The sequence below is a fragment of the Cherax quadricarinatus genome, chromosome 5, assembly GCF_038502225.1.
Source record: "Cherax quadricarinatus isolate ZL_2023a chromosome 5, ASM3850222v1, whole genome shotgun sequence".
Classification (NCBI taxonomy): Eukaryota; Metazoa; Arthropoda; class Malacostraca; order Decapoda; family Parastacidae; genus Cherax; species Cherax quadricarinatus.
The window spans coordinates 60,742,791-60,764,015 of record NC_091296.1 but is presented as its reverse complement, the minus strand read 5'-3'; the positions used below and the strand labels follow the sequence as shown (position 1 = coordinate 60,764,015).

General features: G+C 40.9%; 1 protein-coding gene across 1 annotated transcript in view; it reads left to right on the top strand.

Annotated features, from left to right (window-relative positions):
- Window positions 1-21,225, top strand: part of LOC138855183 (uncharacterized) — a 100,273-nt gene continuing 79,048 nt past the window's right edge. Inside the window, exon 1 of the transcript XR_011394370.1 lies at window positions 1-106. The gene's annotated coding sequence lies outside the window, so the exon portion shown is untranslated. The remainder of the gene's footprint in view (window positions 107-21,225) is intronic.

The following is a 21,225-nucleotide window of genomic DNA, read 5'->3' as shown; positions in this document are numbered from 1 at the left end:
CAGACGTGTGAGACGTGATGACTTGAGAAGGTGAACACGAAGGTGGGACATTATTGTGACGTGGTGACCTTAAGGACCCACTTGACTCTGAGCTACATCAATATCAGTAAGTGTAAACTGTGTTGTGTACCAAACTTTCTTCACAATTATGGGGGTGAAATGTTAATTCAGGACACTGTAAAATTTACCCACATAATTTTTCATATCAATCAGTACTTGTAAAACAGTCTAAGTCTGGCTGCTACAACACCAGTCAGTCCGTTTACATTGTAAGTTGTCCCGGAAAAGAATTGATCTAAGTTCATGTTATCATAGTGGATTATAGATCTACTCAGACTTCTATCTGCATTCCTATAACATTCAGTTTCATTATTTACTTCTCTCGTAATATTCCTAATGCTAGACACAAACACGTGAAAGTTATATTCTTCATTTTCCTTCAGTGTATTTTCTTTGGCTAACTTTATCATGAAGGAGCAATTCAATGTGTGATGGAATCCATAAAAATGGAACATTAATTCCATTTTCTCTGGTTTTTGAGTATCTATACCTGGCTTCTATAATGAGCATGCTGTTAGTCATTATGTGAGTCATGACATAAAATCAGTAATAATCATAGTCAAACTCAGTGTCGTAAGTTAACTTTAGCGTCATTAGGATGGTAAACAATTCAGTTTGCATTGTAGACGCCCAGTTGTTAATACTTATGCCTAACTCAACCTAGTTTTTATCATTCTTATGTATGGAGGTCTACCTGGGAGGTGTTCCAGGGGGGGTCAACGCCCCCCTCGGCAACAAGAGCAGATGCAGCTCTACCAGTAAACTTTTGCTTAGATCTCGTTTTTGTTTGTATGTTTTGCCTGATTTAACAATCTTTCATTATTTTATCATTTTTATTTTGCTTTGTTCTGGCTCGTTCGGAAAGTTGTATTCTCATCCTCACACACTTTACCCGTCCCATACTCTCTCACACACGAAGAGGCGGGGCCAGGAGCTGTGCATTGATCCCAGCAATCACATATAGACGAGTACACACACAGTCACATTCTCTCGCATACATTTCCCCCCTCTCTCCTCTTGTGCCTTTCTCCTATATTCTACTGCATTTCCCTTCCTTCTCAGTTGCACTTACTCTTCCATCCCCCTCCCGTCTCCATCCCACATCCATACCCCTTCTTACCCTCGTCAGTTATTGATGATCTTCACCCTGGTTGACCCTCCAACCATTACTGTCACCATCAAACTGAACCACATACTGCATTACTAGTCATGTTGATGTGATGTGTAGTGCTTTGGTGTGATGTGTGTAGTGCGATGTTGATGTGTAGTGCTGTGCTCACCTAGTTGCTCACCTAGTTGTGGTTGCAGGGGTCGACTCATAGCTCCTGGCCCCGACTCTTCACTGGCCGCTACTGGGTCACTCTTCCTGCTCCATGAGCTTTACCATACCTCTTCTTAAAGCTATGTGACGATGTGATGTGTGATGTGTAGTGTGATGTGGTGTAGTGCTGTGGGCTGATGTTGAAGTGATGTGAAAGTTAAGACACATGTGCAACATCTGGATATCTTTATTGTAGACGTTTCGCCATCCAGTGGCTTTATCAATACAGATTCTAGGACATAATAGAAGTGATGTGTAGTGTGATGTATAGTTTTGTTGATGTAATTGTGGTGAGTACATTCGTTAATTTTTCGGAGTACATATTCTTTGGCTACTTACCAGGAGGCCTGGTCACAGACCGGGCCGCGGGGGCGTTGACCCCCGGAACTCTCTCCAGGTAAACTCCAGGTAAACATGTAGTCCCATGTAGGGGGAATAAATAACTGTAAGATTATATGAGACTTGTGTATTTATTCTTTGGTCTTTACTGTGCAGTCTCTGTACTTGCCGTCTGTAATGACCATTCTGTACTATTTAGCCAGTGTATTTAAGGATTGAGAGAGGGAGAGAGAGAGAGATCAGATAAGACCTCTCTGCTTAACTTTATGCCCAACAGAGGGCAGACCCAGGCAGGGTGCCCACTGATAACACTTATCTCTTAAGTTATTAGGGCAGAGTTAGGATAAAGGGTGACCACTGGCCGCTGCCGCCGCCTCCCTCCCCCTCCCCCCTAGGTTACAGGGGCAAAGAAGGGACGGAGGGGAAGGGGAGGAATGGTGACGGGGAGGGGAGAATGGAGGGAGATGAGTGAAGGACTGGGTCGCGGGGGTGTTGACCCCCAGAACACCCTCCAGGAAGGGTAGGAATGGTGAGGGGAGAGTGAACGGTAGGAATGGTGAGGGGGAGGGAAGAATGGAGGGACGGTGAAACACAGGAGTGGTAAGGGTACGACAGACGCCGGATCACCTCCCAGGTCAGTCATCTTGAAGACTATCAGGTCACTACCCCTTCTTATTCTCTCTCCTGGTTAATGATCTCATGTTTATTAAGACTTAATAAAGTACTCGGATGTTTAACGAGAGTAATTAGTAATGTAAGTAATAATTATAAGTGAAAGGTAGTGAATAATGTTATAGTCATTAAAGTGTAGATCCTTAACGTGGAGGTCTAACGAGTCATTAAAATCCCATCAACTTTAATTCTTGAGGATTAAATCCTTAAAGATTAAAGTCGGTTGTAAGTAAGACAGTTTAGATGTCATGTTGGAGGGCAGTGTGTGATGTGAATATTATGTAAAGATATCAGAGTAGAAATTAGAAGATGATGCGAGGTGATAAATTAGACATATGTGCAATACCTGGGGATCTTTAGTGAGGCTTCATCAGTCCAATACCAAGAAAAGTGAAGATCAGAAGGAGATTGAAGTAATCAGTCCCTCAGCCTGGAGTCGATGTAATAAGTCTATCAATCAAGACTAATGGACTGAGAGGTGAGAGGAGACAAGTGAGTTTAAGGATTTGACGTGCTGTTAGAATGCAAGCAAGGGAACATTTATGAAGGGACTTACCGAAAGTGGTTAGCTGGAGTTGTCCTAATTTTGAATTGTGATGTTTGGTCACTCCAGACAGACAGCTACTGAATGAATAATGGTACATGTGCTTCATTTCTCGAGTCACTCAAGTCCTTGGTAAGAGACTACACACACACACACACACACACACACACACACACATACACACACACACACACACATATATATATATATATATATATATATATATATATATATATATATATATATATATATATATATATATATATATATATATATATATATATATATATATATAAACCAGCCAACAGAGTAACAAAAAATAGCTTCGTGATTATGGTAGTAAAACTATTGATCGTTTAGGGACGACAGAGCTAATAAGTGCTTTATTGAGGAAACAGTACTGGCCACACACACACGCTCATGCTCCCGTACACACACTCAACGCACTTCAACGTACACTCATAACCACGCACACAGTGGGTAGTAAGTACTATCCCTCTGTGCTTCAATGGCCACTGGGAATTATTTTTCATAATGTGAGTTAACTGGAGGCGTTTAAAACACATTATTACAGCCAGTACAGTACTGAACCAGTTACAGCAACACCAGAGCAGTCTCCCCTTGTATCTGTTACAAGTGTAAATTAATATGAAACAAATCCTTTGGGTAAATCTTCTATATAAATATTTATAAATCCTCCACACAAATCTTCGGTATAATCTATATAAATCCTATGTATAAATTTTGTATATAAATTCTCGTATAGACCGTTGTAGGTTTAGCGCTTCTTTTTTGATTATAATAATTCTCGTATATAAATCGTCTCGCACTCACCTCCGATCTGACATTGTGATCTCTATCTCTCTTTATCCATCTCTCTCTCACTCGCTCTGAGAAAAATGTACGAGATAAACGAGTTGGGTGGAGTGAGAGATTGAGAGAATTGTGTAATAAAGCGAGAGAGAACAGTGAGAGAGTCAGACATTCCTTGTAAGGCACAAAAGGCAACATCAGTCATATTCAACAGAGGCATCAACAACAATCATATTCAACAGGGGCATCAACAGCAGTTACATCAACAGCGTCATGCAACAGGGGAATCCGCTACAGATGTTCAATTAATTACCACAAGCCTCGCAAGTGTTTCTACTGTAATTATTGAACTAGGAATGGAGACAATCATTTAGATAAAAACATTCCAAGCATTCCCAGCATTCCAGATTCCCGGCTGGTTCCAAGTACACCTGCCATAATCAACATACCAAGCATACTTTGCCTGGATGAGTCAGCAATGTGCGTTTTCCCCTGGTAGATGACATAGGCTGACCAGAAACCATTTTCGCTGAATACTGCAATACGAATTAGCTTGTTTTACAAGAGTCACATTTGCCCTTTTGTTTTACACGAGTCCCATTTTAAGTATTTACTGTTGAAGAATTTCTACCGCGGTAGAGGTGGTCAGATTGTCGGGGTTGAGGTGGGCGTTCGTGCGGTGATAGCTGGGCCCACAGGTGTTTCTATTTGTCATAGCAAAAATCCGGTTAAACGAATAGCTTTCTCCACATCTCTTATCCGTAGAGGACAATGGGGATTATTAAGCCCAGTGTGCAAGATCTTACTTTCAATGCAGAGGGTTAATAATAAAAAAAAAAAAAACATTGGAAAAGGCGAAGTTGCGGATGTTAGTAGCGGATGCGAGTGAGCGGAGACGCGAGGCACGTGTTGGGAGAGCAGCCGCACGTGTTAGGGCCACCAGTGGCTGCCGACAGCTGTCCGCACATCTGTTGGGGCCAGTTCTCCACCGTCTGTTGTTGTGGGTGCCCGTCTGTTACGGCTACAGCAAGAACTACAGCAACAACGGATACATCAGCAATACAGTTAACCTCGGCATGCATCAAAAATTTTGGTCTTACCTGTAAAATAAACGCGAAAATTATTGCCAATGAGAGCGTTCACGGAAGTTGTAGAAATAACAACAGTAACGTAAAGAGCAGTAAACTCGTTATTCTTGTTGTTGATGTTATTTGTTCTCGTTAAGATCTGGAATAATTTTTACATTAACATAAATGAAAAAATATATTTTTAAACGTAAAAGAGAAATTTTTAGAAAGATTTAATTTTAAATGAGTTCTTGCTAACTGACCAATTTTACCTATTCAGCACGATATATATATATATATATATATATATATATATATATATATATATATATATATATATATATATATACATATATATATATATATATATATATATATATATATACATATATATATATATATATATATATATATATATATATATATATATATATATATATATATATATATATATATATAGATATATAATATATATATATATATATATATATATATATATATATATATATATATATATATATATATATATATATATATATATATATATATATATATATATATGAGAGAGTGGGTGAGATGTTATCAACAAATTTTGTTGAAAATAAGAAAAAGTTTTGGAGTGAGATTAACAAGTTAAGGAAGCCTAGAGAACAAATGGATTTGTCAGTTAAAAATAGGAGAGGAGAGTTATTAAATGGAGAGTTAGAGGTATTGGGAAGATGGAGGGAATATTTTGAGGAATTGTTAAATGTTGATGAAGATAGGGAAGCTGTGATTTCGTGTATAGGGCAAGGAGGAATAACATCTTGTAGGAGTGAGGAAGAGCCAGTTGTGAGTGTGGGGGAAGTTCGTGAGGCAGTAGGTAAAATGAAAGGGGGTAAGGCAGCTGGGATTGATGGGATAAAGATAGAAATGTTAAAAGCAGGTGTGGATATAGTTTTGGAGTGGTTGGTGCAATTATTTAATAAATGTATGGAAGAGGGTAAGGTACCTAGGGATTGGCAGAGAGCATGCATAGTTCCTTTGTATGAAGGCAAAGGGGACAAAAGAGAGTGCAAAAATTATAGGGGGATAAGTCTGTTGAGTATACCTGGTAAAATGTATGGTAGAGTTATTATTGAAAGAATTAAAAGTAAGACGGAGAATAGGATAGCAGATGAACAAGGAGGCTTTAGGAAAGGTAGGGGGTGTGTGGACCAGGTGTTTACAGTGAAACACATAAGTGAACAGTATTTAGATAAGGCTAAAGAGGTCTTTGTGGCATTTATGGATTTGGAAAAGGCGTATGACAGGGTGGATAGGGGGTCAATGTGGCAGATGTTGCAGGTGTATGGTGTAGGAGGTAGGTTACTGAAAGCAGTGAAGAGTTTTTACGAGGATAGTGAGGCTCAAGTTAGAGTACATAGGAAAGAGGGAAATTATTTCCCAGTAAAAGTAGGCCTTAGACAGGGATGTGTGATGTCACCGTGGTTGTTTAATATATTTATAGATGGGGTTGTAAGAGAAGTAAATGCGAGGGTCTTGACAAGAGGCGTGGAGTTAAAAGATAAGGAATCACACATAAAGTGGGAGTTGTCACAGTTGCTCTTTGCTGATGACACTGTGCTCTTGGGAGATTCTGAAGAGAAGTTGCAGAGATTGGTGGATGAATTTGGTAGGGTGTGCAAAAGAAGAAAATTAAAAGTGAATACAGGAAAGAGTAAGGTTATGAGGATAACAAAAATATTAGGTGATGAAAGATTGGATATCAGATTGGAGGGAGAGAGTATGGAGGAGGTGAATGTATTCAGATATTTGGGAGTGGACGTGTCAGTGGATGGGTCTATGAAGGATGAGGTGAATCATAGAATTGATGAGGGGAAAAGGGTGAGTGGTGCACTTAGGAGTCTGTGGAGACAAAGAACTTTGTCCTTGGAGGCAAAGAGGGGAATGTATGAGAGTATAGTTTTACTCTTATATGGGTGTGAAGCATGGGTGATGAATGTTGTAGCGAGGAGAAGGCTGGAGGCAGTGGAGATGTCATGTCTGAGGACAATGTGTGGTGTGAATATAATGCAGAGAATTCGTAGTTTGAAGTTAGGAGGAGGTGTGGGATTACCAAAACTGTTGTCCAGAGGGCTGAGGAAGGGTTGTTGAGGTGGTTCGGACATGTAGAGAGAATGGAGCGAAACAGAATGACTTCAAGAGTGTATCAGTCTGTAGTGGAAGGAAGGCGGGGTAGGGGTCGGCCTAGGAAAGGTTGGAGGGAGGGGTAAAGGAGGTTTTGTGTGCGAGGGGCTTGGACTTCCAGCAGGCGTGCGTGAGCGTGTTTGATAGGAGTGAATGGAGACGAATGGTTTTTAATACTTGACGTGCTGTTGGAGTGTGAGCAAAGTAACATTTATGAAGGGGTTCAGGGAAACCGGCAGGCCGGACTTGAGTCCTGGAGATGGGAAGTACAGTGCCTGCACTCTGAAGGAGGGGTGTTAATGTTGCAGTTTAAAAACTGTAGTGTAAAGCACCCTTCTGGCAAGACAGTGATGGAGTGAATGATGGTGAAAGTTTTTCTTTTTCGGGCCACCCTGCCTTGGTGGGAATCGGCCAGTGTGATAATAATAAAAAAAATAATATGCAAAACAACCACTGTGAAAGAATAGAGAAGTTCCAAGCGCTTTCGTGACTACTCACATTATCAAGGAACAATTGTTCTTTGTTCCTTGATAATGTGAGTAGTCACGAAAGCGCTTGGAACTTGCCTATTCTTTCACTGTGGTTGTTTTGCATATTTTGAAATCACCTGTTTACTGTGATCTTATTGCATATATATATATATATATATATATATATATATATATATATATATATATATATATATATATATAAATGTATATATATATATAAATGTATATATATTTATATATATATATATATATATATATATATATAATGTATATATAAATGTATATATATATATAAATGTATATTTATATATAAATGTGTATATATATATAATATATATATAAATGTATATTTATATATAAATGTATATATATATATATATATATATATATATATATATATATATATATATATATATATATATGTATAATACTTACCAAAACACACTGGACCAAAACATGTGATGAAATATTTTCTCTAATAAATGTCCTGAACTGTACATGGGTCCTTTTTCCACAGAGAATAATTTTGTTGTAGTTCACACAGTTGAAGAAGACAGTTATTGTAGTCTATTGTGCAGTCTATAACATCGTGTGGATGGTCGTGCAAGAGCATGTGGATATACAAAATGCCAGGGAACTGGTCACCAAAATGGTTCACTGGAGTACATCTTTATTTTTATATACAGCTGAATTTTCTGTTGCAAAGGAATTTCAGATATTGCGTAATATGTATGGCATTTTATTTTTTCTTAAATACCTTAATATATCATATAGGTTGAAAAAAATATCAGTGAAAATAGGAAATAAAACCTATTTTCATATGTTTTAATGTGATTTCTTCCATCACTTAGGTTATTATACTATTTATCAGAAAGGGGAAAGCAAGAGAGACGGATACAATTGTTTGTATAACTGGGGAATAGTTGATAGGAGGGAGTGAAGGTAGTTTGGAGTATTAGGGGCTTGATCATCCAACATGCATGTGTGAGCCTATCACAGTGCGTGGGGAGCAAGTGAATGCTGGGATTTGACATGCTGTTGAAGTGTGGAAAAACTGCGAATGGATTCAGAGGAAATTGGTAATTGGTACCTGAATATTGGAGGCTGGATATACAGTGCTTGAAAATGATAGTCGGGTAGAAGTGAATTAGAATGCGTGTGCGTGTATGGAAAACATCTAGGGAGTGAATAGTGGTGATTGTACTTTATTCTTTTCTACACTTCTTCCTGTCTGGAAATGGTTTAGTGTCATGTATTACGGGGAGAAGGAGGGAGTGGGACATCCATGGAGCTATTGTGGTTACGTTTTCAAAATACTGTTGGTAACATCAACTTCAAGATGACGGTGCTGTTGAACTCCAAGGCTGAGGGACTGATTACCTCGTCTTTCGTATATAGTTTTACAGTCTTCCCATTATGCCTTTAAATTTGTAATGATAAAGCCACTGGATGGCGAAACGTCTACAAATAAAGTTACCCAAATATTGTACATGTGTCTAATTCTTCAACATCAACTATAAATAGTGGGCACAGGTTATTATCCTGAACTACTCTCACCCACTAATCACATTCGCACTCATTACTACCTCTATCCTCACCCACCCATCACTCTCACACTCATTACCACCACTACCCTCCTCTCAATGACCACTATCTTGTGCCACAATCTCAGAACAATATTTGATGGAGGTGGTGCAGGTGGGTAACATATGCTGTCCCAGGTACAACATAGCTGCCTGCTTGCCACCCTCACATATGGACACACACATGCCAGAGTGACCTCTACCTTCTCCCCTCACGCTCCCCACCATTACCACTACCAGCACCCCCCACCAATACCCCCACACCAATACCCCAACACTCCCCCCAATCAAGATTCACCTCCGCTGACTCATTTCTGTTATGTGACATCACATAGCAGGTGTGAGGGAGAGACAGGCGTCCCCACCACCCTTCACCCCCACCCCTCACACTCCTTCCCTTCTCCTCGCATATAATATTAATAGAGGTTAATGTTAGTTTAACGAATGCTGTTTATGATGGACGTTAACTTTTGGTTTAGAAAGACACGTAAGCAAACACTATAACATATTTATTAGAAAACGTTTCGGTCCTTGGACCTTGATCACTTCTAAGTGATCAAGGTCCCAGGACCGAAACGTTTTCTAATAAATATGTTATAGTGTTTGCTTACGTGTCTTTCTAAACCAACTTGTCGGTATTTATTACCAAGGTTTATACCACGTTAACTTTTAACTCGACTGATTTTATAATATTTCCGAGGATTAGAAAAATTTTATTTTGTTGTCTCTGACAATCTTAAATTTGCTTGCAACAAATGAGACAATTGTAGATATAAATCCAAATGTACTCCCGGTAACTACTCTGGGAGGCCTAGTTTCTAGGTCTTTTGTGTGTCCATACGCTCTTGTGTTACCCTCCACGGGACGGATATGAGGTGCACAATAAACTAGCCACTACCATCCACGAGATGGATACGGGTGTACAGTGAACTAGCCATTGTCATCCACGGGATGGATAATAGTGTGCACAATAAAGGAGTCGCTTCGGCGGCAAAATCTAAATATATCATTGATAATATAAAAACAAGTAGGTTAAAATGAGAGTCGCTCCCTCTGCAGGAGAAGAAGAATCTCAGAACCTCTCAAATTCTTCAGACGTTCTCAAGAACAAAAGACATAAATATACACTGGATATAGAAAGAGAAATTACTAAGCTCTGACTGAATATAAATCAGTGAGATCTGACTGAATATAAATCAGTGAGATCTGACTGAATATAAATCAGTGAGATCTAACTGAATATAAATCAGTGAGATCTGACTGAATATAAATCAGTGAGATCTGACTGAATATAAATCAGTGAGATCTGACTGAATATAAATCAGTGAGATCTGACTGAATATAAATCAGTGAGATCTGACTGAATATAAATCAGTGAGATCTGACTGAATGGGAAACAATGAGCTCTGAATCGAAAAGAGTGCAAAAACAATTATTCAATTTGAAAGAAATCCAAAATATTTTTTCTCACACAAAGTCCAGGACAAAAGTCACATAGCATCACGACTTTGTCTGCAGGAGATGCAACTCATACCGACAACAACAAAGAAATGAGCGAAAGGCTGAAGTCACGGTGTGATCCAGTGTTCATTAATCACTCTAAATGTTGACAAACCAAATGATTTCTTTTCACGAATGAGATTCAAAGCTCATGTCAACACGATGTGATGTTTTACTGATATGACTGAAGTTGCATGCAATGTCCTATACATCTTTTAATGATGGATGCTACGTCTTCCTACAGGATCTCCCCAGTGTGACTCTGCCAGTTGTTCCTCCCTCGTACCATACTTTCTGTTTCGTCACTCTGCTCCCTCGCCCATTACACCCACTTCATATATCGCGGGGTTGAATTCGAACAGCCAGTTTTCCTAAGTAAAGCAGCGGCCGGTCCTTGTCATCTGCTGTTAGTTTATTGCCAGTCGTTTTCCAGGTGGATTTTCCTAGTTATAAAATGTTGGCCCCTCAAGGAAGGTTCCTTGATGTTGGTGAGGGGCTCTTGATTTAGGGAATTGGATCTATGCTCCAGTTCCCCGAATTAAGCCTGAATGCCTTCCACATCCCCCCCCCCAGGCGCTGTATAATCCTCCGGGTTTAGCGCTTCCCCCTTGATTATAATAATAATACAAAATGTTGGTTCTTGTGTGAGCAGTAAAATTAATTCTAGAGTGTGCACTATATCGAGGCCTGGTCACAGACCGGGCCGCGGGGGCGTTGACCCCCAAACCCTCTCCAGGTATACTCCAGGTATTGTTAACTAACCTGCTACCCTCTGTTCTCATCTCCTGGTAATAATAACATCGCCAAGTGTTACTTTAAAGGGCAAAGAGGCACAATACCGTGGCTGGAGCAATACACACACAACCCGCACATAGGAGAGAGAAGCTTACGACAACGTTTCGGTCCAAGTCGAACCGAAACTTCGTCGTCAGCTCCTTTCTAGTATATGCGGGTTATTCATGAAGTGTTACTTTAATGGTATAATTGACGATATCCTCGGTGTCTTAATGACGTCTCCCACTGTGTATGTGACCCATCTTATGTGATGAATATGACAGGAAAACACCATACTTTGTAATGAATATGACGGGGAAACACCATACTTTGTGATGAATATGACGGGGAAACACCATACTTTGTGATGAATATGACGGGGAAACACCATACTTTGTGATGAATATGACGGGGAAACACCATACTTTGTGATGAATATGACGGGGAAACACCATACTTTGTAATGAATATGACGGGGAAACACCATACTTTGTGATGAATATGACGGGGAAACACCATACTTTGTAATGAATATGACGGGGAAACACCATACTTTGTGATGAATATGACGGGGAAACACCATACTTTGTGATGAATATGACGGGGAAACACCATACTTTGTGATGAATATGACAGGGAAACACCATACTGTGATGAATATGACAGGGGAAACACCATACTTTGTAATGAATATGACGGGAAAACACCATACTTTGTGATGAATATGACGGGGAAACACCATACTTTGTGATGAATATGACAGGGGAACACCATACTTTGTGATGAATATGACAGGGAAACACCATACTTTGTGATGAATATGACAGGGGAAACACCATATTTTGTGATGAATATGACAGGGAAACACCATACTTTGTAATGAATATGACAGGGAAACACCATACTTTGTAATGAATATGACAGGGAAACACCATACTTTGTGATGAATATGACAGGGAAACACCATACTGTGATGAATATGACAGGGAAACACCATACTTTGTGATGAATATGACAGGGAAACACCATACTTTGTGATGAATATGACAGGGGAAACACCATACTTTGTGATGAATATGACGGGGAAACACCATACTTTGTGATGAATATGACAGGGAAACACCATACTTTGTGATGAATATGACAGGGAAACACCATACTTTGTGATGAATATGACAGGGAAACACCATACTTTGTGATGAATATGACAGGGGAAACACCATACTTTGTGATGAATATGACGGGGAAACACCATACTTTGTGATGAATATGACAGGGAAACACCATACTTTGTAATGAATATGACAGGGAAACACCATACTTTGTGATGAATATGACAGGGAAACACCATACTGTGATGAATATGACAGGGAAACACCATACTTTGTAATGAATATGACAGGGAAACACCATACTTTGTGATGAATATGACAGGGAAACACCATACTGTGATGAATATGACAGGGAAACACCATACTTTGTGATGAATATGACAGGGAAACACCATACTTTGTGATGAATATGACAGGGAAACACCATACTTTGTGATGAATATGACAGGGAAACACCATACTTTGTGATGAATATGACGGGGAAACACCATACTTTGTGATGAATATGACAGGGGAAACACCATACTGTGATGAATATGACAGGGGAAACACCATACTTTGTGATGAATATGACAGGGGAAACACCATACTTTGTGATGAATATGACAGGGAAACACCATACTGTGATGAATATGACAGGGAAACACCATACTGTGATGAATATGACAGGGGAAACACCATACTTTGTAATGAATATGACGGGGAAACACCATACTTTGTGATGAATATGACAGGGAAACACCATACTTTGTGATGAATATGACAGGGGAAACACCATACTTTGTGATGAATATGACAGGGGAAACACCATACTTTGTAATGAATATGACAGGGAAACACCATACTGTGATGAATATGACAGGGAAACACCATACTGTGATGAATATGACAGGGGAAACACCATACTTTGTGATGAATATGACAGGGGAAACACCATACTTTGTGATGAATATGACAGGGGAAACACCATACTTTGTAATGAATATGACAGGGGAACACCATACTGTGATGAATATGACAGGGAAACACCATACTGTGATGAATATGACAGGGGAAACACCATACTTTGTAATGAATATGACGGGGAAACATCATATTTTGTGATGAATATGACAGGGGAAACACCATACTTTGTAATGAATATGACAGGGGAACACCATACTGTGATGAATATGACAGGGAAACACCATACTTTGTAATGAATATGACAGGGGAAACACCATACTTTGTAATGAATATGACAGGGGAAACACCATACTTTGTAATGAATATGACGGGGAAACACCATACTTTGTGATGAATATGACGGGGAAACACCATACTTTGTGATGAATATGACAGGGAAACACCATACTTTGTGATGAATATGACAGGGGAAACACCATACTTTGTAATGAATATGACGGGGAAACACCATACTTTGTGATGAATATGACAGGGGAAACACCATACTTTGTGATGAATATGACAGGGGAAACACCATACTTTGTGATGAATATGACGGGAAACACCATACTTTGTGATGAATATGACAGGGAAACACCATACTGTGATGAATATGACAGGGGAAACACCATACTTTGTAATGAATATGACGGGGAAACACCATACTTTGTGATGAATATGACAGGGGAAACACCATACTTTGTAATGAATATGACAGGGAAACACCATACTTTGTGATGAATATGACAGGGGAAACACCATACTTTGTGATGAATATGACAGGGGAAACACCATACTTTGTGATGAATATTACCTGGAGTTTACCTGGAGAGAGTTTCGGGGGTCAACGCCCCCGCGGCCCGGTCTGTGACCAGGCCTCCTGGTGGATCAGCGCCTGATCAACCAGGCTGTTGCTGCTGGCTGCACGCAAACCAACGTACGAGCCACAGCCCGGCTGATCAGGAACTGACTTTAGGTGCTTGTCCAGTGCCAGCTTGAAGACTGCCAGGGGTCTGTTGGTAATCCCCCTTATGTGTGCTGGGAGGCAGTTGAACAGTCTCGGGCCCCTGACACTTATTGTATGGTCTCTTAACGTGCTAGTGACACCCCTGCTTTTCATTGGGAGGATGGTGCATCGTCTGCCAAGTCTTTTGCTTTCGTAGTGAGTGATTTTCGTGTGCAAGTTCGGTACTAGTCCCTCTAGGATTTTCCAGGTGTATATAATCATGCATCTCTCCCTCCTGCGTTCCAGGGAATACAGGTTTAGAAACCTCAAGCGCTCCCAGTAATTGAGGTGTTTTATCTCCGTTATGCGCGCCGTGAAAGTTCTCTGTACATTTTCTAGGTCGGCAATTTCACCTGCCTTGAAAGGTGCTGTTAGAGTGCAGCAATATTCCAGCCTAGATAGAACAAGTGACCTGAAGAGTGTCATCATGGGCTTGGCCTCCCTAGTTTTGAAGGTTCTCATTATCCATCCTGTCATTTTTCTAGCAGATGCGATTGATACAATGTTATGGTCCTTGAAGTTGAGATCCTCCGACATAATCACTCCCAGGTCTTTGACGTTGGTGTTTCGCTCTATTTTGTGGCCAGAATTTGTTTTGTACTCTGATGAAGATTTAATTTCCTCATGTTTACCATATCTGAGTAATTGAAATTTCTCATCGTTGAACTTCATATTGTTTTCTGCAGCCCACTGAAAGATTTGGTTGATGTCCGCCTGGAGCCTTGCAGTGTCTGCAATGGAAGACACTGTCATGCAGATTCGGGTGTCATCTGCAAAGGAAGACACGGTGCTGTGGCTGACATCCTTGTCTATGTCGGATATGAGGATGAGGAACAAGATGGGAGCTAGTACTGTGCCTTGTGGAACAGAGCTTTTCACCGTAGCTGCCTCGGACTTTACTCTGTTGACGACTACTCTCTGTGTTCTGTTAGTGAGGAAATTATAGATCCATCGACCGACTTTTCCTGTTATTCCTTTAGCGCGCATTTTGTGCGCTATTACGCCATGGTCACACTTGTCGAAGGCTTTTGCAAAGTCTGTATATATTACATCTGCATTCTTTTTGTCTTCTAGTGCATTTAGGACCTTGTCGTAGTGATCCAGTAGTTGAGACAGACAGGAGCGACCTGTTCTAAACCCATGTTGCCCTGGGTTGTGTAACTGATGGGTTTCTAGATGGGTGGTGATCTTGCTTCTTAGGACCCTTTCAAAGATTTTTATGATATGGGATGTTAGTGCTATTGGTCTGTAGTTCTTTGCTGTTGCTTTACTGCCCCTTTTGTGGAGTGGGGCTATGTCTGTTGTTTTTAGTAACTGAGGGACGACCCCCGTGTCCATGCTCCCTCTCCATAGGATGGAAAAGGCTCGTGATAGGGGCTTCTTGCAGTTCTTGATGAACACAGAGTTCCATGAGTCTGGCCCTGGGGCAGAGTGCATGGGCATGTCATTTATCGCCTGTTCGAAGTCATTTGGCGTCAGGATAACATCGGATAGGCTTGTGTTAATCAAATTTTGTGGCTCTCTCATAAAAAATTCATTTTGATCTTCGACTCTCAGTCTGGTTAGCGGCTTGCTAAAAACTGAGTCATATTGGGACTTGAGTAGCTCACTCATTTCCTTGCTGTCATCTGTGTAGGACCCATCTTGTTTAAGTAGGGGCCCAATACTGGACGTTGTTCTCGATTTTGATTTGGCATAGGAGAAGAAATACTTTGGGTTTCTTTCGATTTCATTTATGGCTTTTAGTTCTTCCCGCGATTCCTGACTCCTAAAGGATTCTTTTAGCTTAAGTTCGATGCTTGCTATTTCTCTGACCAGTGTCTCCCTTCGCATTTCAGATATATTGACCTCTTTTAGCCGCTCTGTTATTCTTTTCCGTCGCCTGTAAAGGGAGCGCCTGTCTCTTTCTATTTTACATCTACTCCTCCTTTTTCTTAGAGGAATAAGCCTTGTGCATACATCGAGTGCCACCGAGTTAATCTGTTCTAGGCATAAGTTTGGGTCTGTGTTGCTTAGTATATCTTCCCAGCTTATATCGGTTAGGACTTGGTTTACTTGGTCCCACTTTATGTTTTTGTTATTGAAGTTGAATTTGGTGAATGCTCCCTCGTGACTAGTCTCATTTTGTCGGTCTGGGGCTCCACGCATACATATCTGAACCTCAATTATGTTGTGATCTGAGTATATTGTTTTTGATATGGTGACATTTCTTATCAGATCATCATTGTTAGTGAAGATGAGGTCTAGTGTATTCTCCAGTCTAGTAGGCTCTATTATTTGCTGGTTTAAATTGAATTTTGTGCAGAGATTTAAAAGCTCGTGTGAGTGTGAGTTTTCATCAGAGCTGCCTCCTGGTGTTATTACTGCAACAATATTATTTGCTATATTCCTCCATTTTAGGTGCCTTAAGTTGAAATCCCCCAGGAGCAAGATGTTGGGTGCAGGAGCTGGAAGATTTTCCAGACAGTGGTCAATTTTTAACAGCTGTTCCTGGAATTGCTGGGATGTTGCATCCGGAGGCTTGTAGACTACCACAATGACTAGGTTTTGGTTCTCGACCTTTACTGCTAAAACTTAAACTACGTCATTTGAGGCATTAAGCAGTTCTGTGCAAACAAGTGACTCTGCAATGTACAGGCCAACCCCCCCCTTTTGCCTGTTCACTCTGTCACATCTGTATAGGTTGTAACCTGGGATCCATATTTCGTTGTCCAAGTGATCCTTTATGTGGGTCTCAGTGAAAGCCGCGAACATTGCCTTTGCCTCTGCAAGCAGTCCACGGATGAAAGGTATTTTGTTGTTTGTTGCTGGCTTTAGACCCTGTATATTTGCAAAGAAGAATGTTATCGGACTGGTGGTATTGTTGGTACTGGGGGGGGATTTTTTTTCCGGCATTAGTATCTGTATCTGTTGGTTTGGAGTGGAGGCCATCGACTGTGGTTCCACTCCAGGAATGACTGGATTTGGTGTACGATTTCTGCCATTTCCTGCCAGTTTTTTTTCCTTCCTGGCACTAAAAAACCTCTCCCTCTTGAGTGGCTGTGGCTACCCAGGTTTTCCCATGGCCTGGATGTTTTGTATCTTTTTGTCCCCTTTAGATGGTATGCCTGGCAATTTAAGTTATAGCACAGTCTTTCCTGTACTGAAGAGGTACACATTTCAGGGTGAAAAAGCTTACAGGAAGGGAGTTTGCATTTTCCTGTTGTCATATGGGCATGACATTTTCTAGGGTGGTCATAGTTGCATGTCCCATCTGTTTTTCCAGATTTCCCATGCCAGCAGATACCAAGTGCATAGTATGTGCACAGGCTTGGTTTCCGTTTGCCTTGGGTTTCTGTGACTGTATTCCCTGTTGGTGCATGTTTCCCTGCCTTATTCCTATCCTTATTCCTATCCTTATTCCCTACTATGGCTCCTGTCCTCTATGAGGTCATTTATATGTATTCCTTCCTGCGTATAATTCCCGACTACCTGGACAAAATCTCCAGCTTCACCGTTACTGTCTCCCAGGACAGTATCTCCAGCTTCACCATGACAGGGGAAACACCATACTTTGTGATGAATATGACAGGGAAACACCATACTTTGTAATGAATATGACAGGGGAAACACCATACTTTGTGATGAATATGACAGGGAAACACCATACTTTGTAATGAATATGACAGGGGAAACACCATACTTTGTGATGAATATGACAGGGAAACACCATACTTTGTAATGAATATGACAGGGGAAACACCATACTTTGTGATGAATATGACAGGGAAACACCATACTTTGTGATGAATATGACAGGGGAAACACCATACTTTGTAATGAATATGACGGGGAAACACCATACTTTGTGATGAATATGACAGGGGAAACACCATACTTTGTGATGAATATGACAGGGAAACACCATACTTTGTGATGAATATGACAGGGGAAACACCATACTTTGTGATGAATATGACGGGGAAACACCATACTTTGTGATGAATATGACGGGGAAACACCATACTTTGTGATGAATATGACAGGGGAAACACCATACTTTGTGATGAATATGACAGGGAAACACCATACTTTGTAATGAATATGACAGGGAAACACCATACTTTGTAATGAATATGACGGGGAAACACCATACTTTGTGATGAATATGACGGGAAACACCATACTTTGTGATGAATATGACAGGGGAAACACCATACTTTGTGATGAATATGACAGGGGAAACACCATACTTTGTGATGAATATGACAGGGAAATACCATACTTTGTAATGAATATGACAGGGGAAACACCATACTGTGATGAATATGACAGGGAAACACCATACTTTGTAATGAATATGACGGGAAACACCATACTTTGTGATGAATATGACAGGGAAACACCATACTTTGTGATGAATATGACAGGGGAACACCATACTTTGTGATGAATATGACAGGGGAAACACCATACTTTGTGATGAATATGACAGGGGAACACCATACTTTGTGATGAATATGACAGGGAAACACCATACTGTGATGAATATGACAGGGGAAACACCATACTTTGTGATGAATATGACAGGGGAACACCATACTTTGTGATGAATATGACAGGGGAAACACCATACTTTGTGATGAATATGACAGGGAAACACCATACTTTGTGATGAATATGACGGAAACACCATACTTTGTGATGAATATGACAGGGAAACACCATACTTTGTGATGAATATGACAGGGGAATACCATCCGTCAAGTGAATATGACTGGGAAACACTATCCATCAGTGATGAATATGACAGAGAAACATAGCTTTTGTTTCCACTGTGTAACTATCGTATATAATATGGTAGGGGGAGGGAAACTGGAGACGGAGGAGGGGGGGGTAGTACGGGAGGAAGGGTCTTTGTAGAGTGGGATTGTGAGGGGTGGAAGGGGTAGGAAAGACTTAGAGAGGGAAAGAGAGGAGAAGGGGCAGTTTGGGGAAGGGGGTGCACTTTCTCCCTTTCTGCATCCCGTCATTACACTCGTCCCTTCCCCCCTACACCCGTTGGCTGGGTGTATGTTCCTCCCCCCTTCATATTGTAATGAGGTGAGGGCGGTGGGTGCTGGTGAAAGGCGTGAAGACATTAGCTCTTGGCTTCACGTTCAACCCTTTATCCTCGGTACTTGTGGCCCTGACCTCTTTCTATGGTATAGAAGAGGAGGGCGATATGTTAAAGGGGGGCCCTAGATCAACCTCTCCTGCGATGATGGTAGTGGGTGGTGTTAGTGGTGTTAAAGTTTTGGTGGTGGATGGAGGTGATGGTGGTAATGCTGGTGTACTGGTGGTGAGGGTAATTTGGGTTGAGTGGGTCCCACACTCTAGTACTCCACACCCATACATGAGAGAGAGAGAGAGAGAGAGAAAGATGGATGTAGGGGTACACGAGAAAATCTTAAAACAAAAATAAAAAAACACGGTTGGGTGGATTGCATTTTCTTGGGCAGCAGGAAAATGTTTGAGTCAAGAAACCGGAACAAGAAACATTGTTAAGAGTGCTGCAGTGGGTGAGGCAGCACCTGGATGACAGGAAGGAGAGTGTAACAGTAAGGGATGAGACATCAGAAAGGGACAGAGTAACAAGTGGAGTACCACAAGAATCACTACCACGACTACCATTCTTCCTAATATATGTGTGAACGACCTGCTAGAGAGGATTGAGACCTATGTGCACGCACACCCATACACAAACCCCAAAAACAGTAAACACGACCTTCGTGTACCCTACAATACTTTTCACACCTACAATACTTTTCACACCTACAATACTTTCCACACCTACAATACTTTCCACACCTACAATACTTTCCACACCTACAATACTTTCCACACCTACAATACTTTCCACACCTACAATACTTTCCACGCCTACAATACTTTCCACACCTACAATACTTTTCATACCTACAATGTTTTTTCGCGCCTACAGTACTTTTTCCCACCTCCTATAATACCTTTCACACTTCCTACAATACTTTTCATACCTACAGCATCCTTCACCCATACCCTCCACAGTTCACAGGACCCCCACCCTCCATCCTCCCTGATGCACCACAAATCATGAAGGTTGTTGCAGGCATCAGGACCCGGGGCGGGAGAACGCTGCTGGTAATTAATGTATTCTCTCCTCTCATTGTTACTTGAGGCAGTGGGCGGGCGGGCGGGTGGGGCAGCAGGCGGGCGGGCGGGTGGGGCAGCAGGCGGGCGGGCTGGTGGTTGGGTGGGGGCAGCACAAGGCTCGTGGTGCGCATCACACTGCTTTACTGTCACCATTTAGTGGGCAGGCATTAGTGGTACCATTAGTGGCAGGTGGTAAGTATCACCCCAGCCAGGGCAAGAGGGAGGCCCATCTCTAAATGTACACATTGTTAATACAAGTATACAAATATATTCTTCGAGACGATACAAATGTATAACAGAGGCTGAGTAACATTGCCTTCCTCATACATGAAAAAAGCCACTAGTTGTGCAATGAATTTGTAGTATTTTCTGTTTTCAGATGTGCGTCACTGTGCTTTACCAATCCTAGCTAAGGGAAATTCTCTCCGACCCTTGGAGTTAATGCACAACGAAGACCTCTGAATTTTTCTCAGCTGTTTTAAAACTACCAAGGTTCTTAATATGAGGAAGGACTTGGTGTTCCTTGTGTCAATGATAGGATTATTGAGATTAGTGCTGTATTTGGTATTAAAATGTTAAGGAATGAACCAGACACTGCCATTACAAATCTTACTAAATCTCTAGAAGTAAATAAACAGATCTAAATAGGCTGTGGAAACTTGTAATTATATTAAGT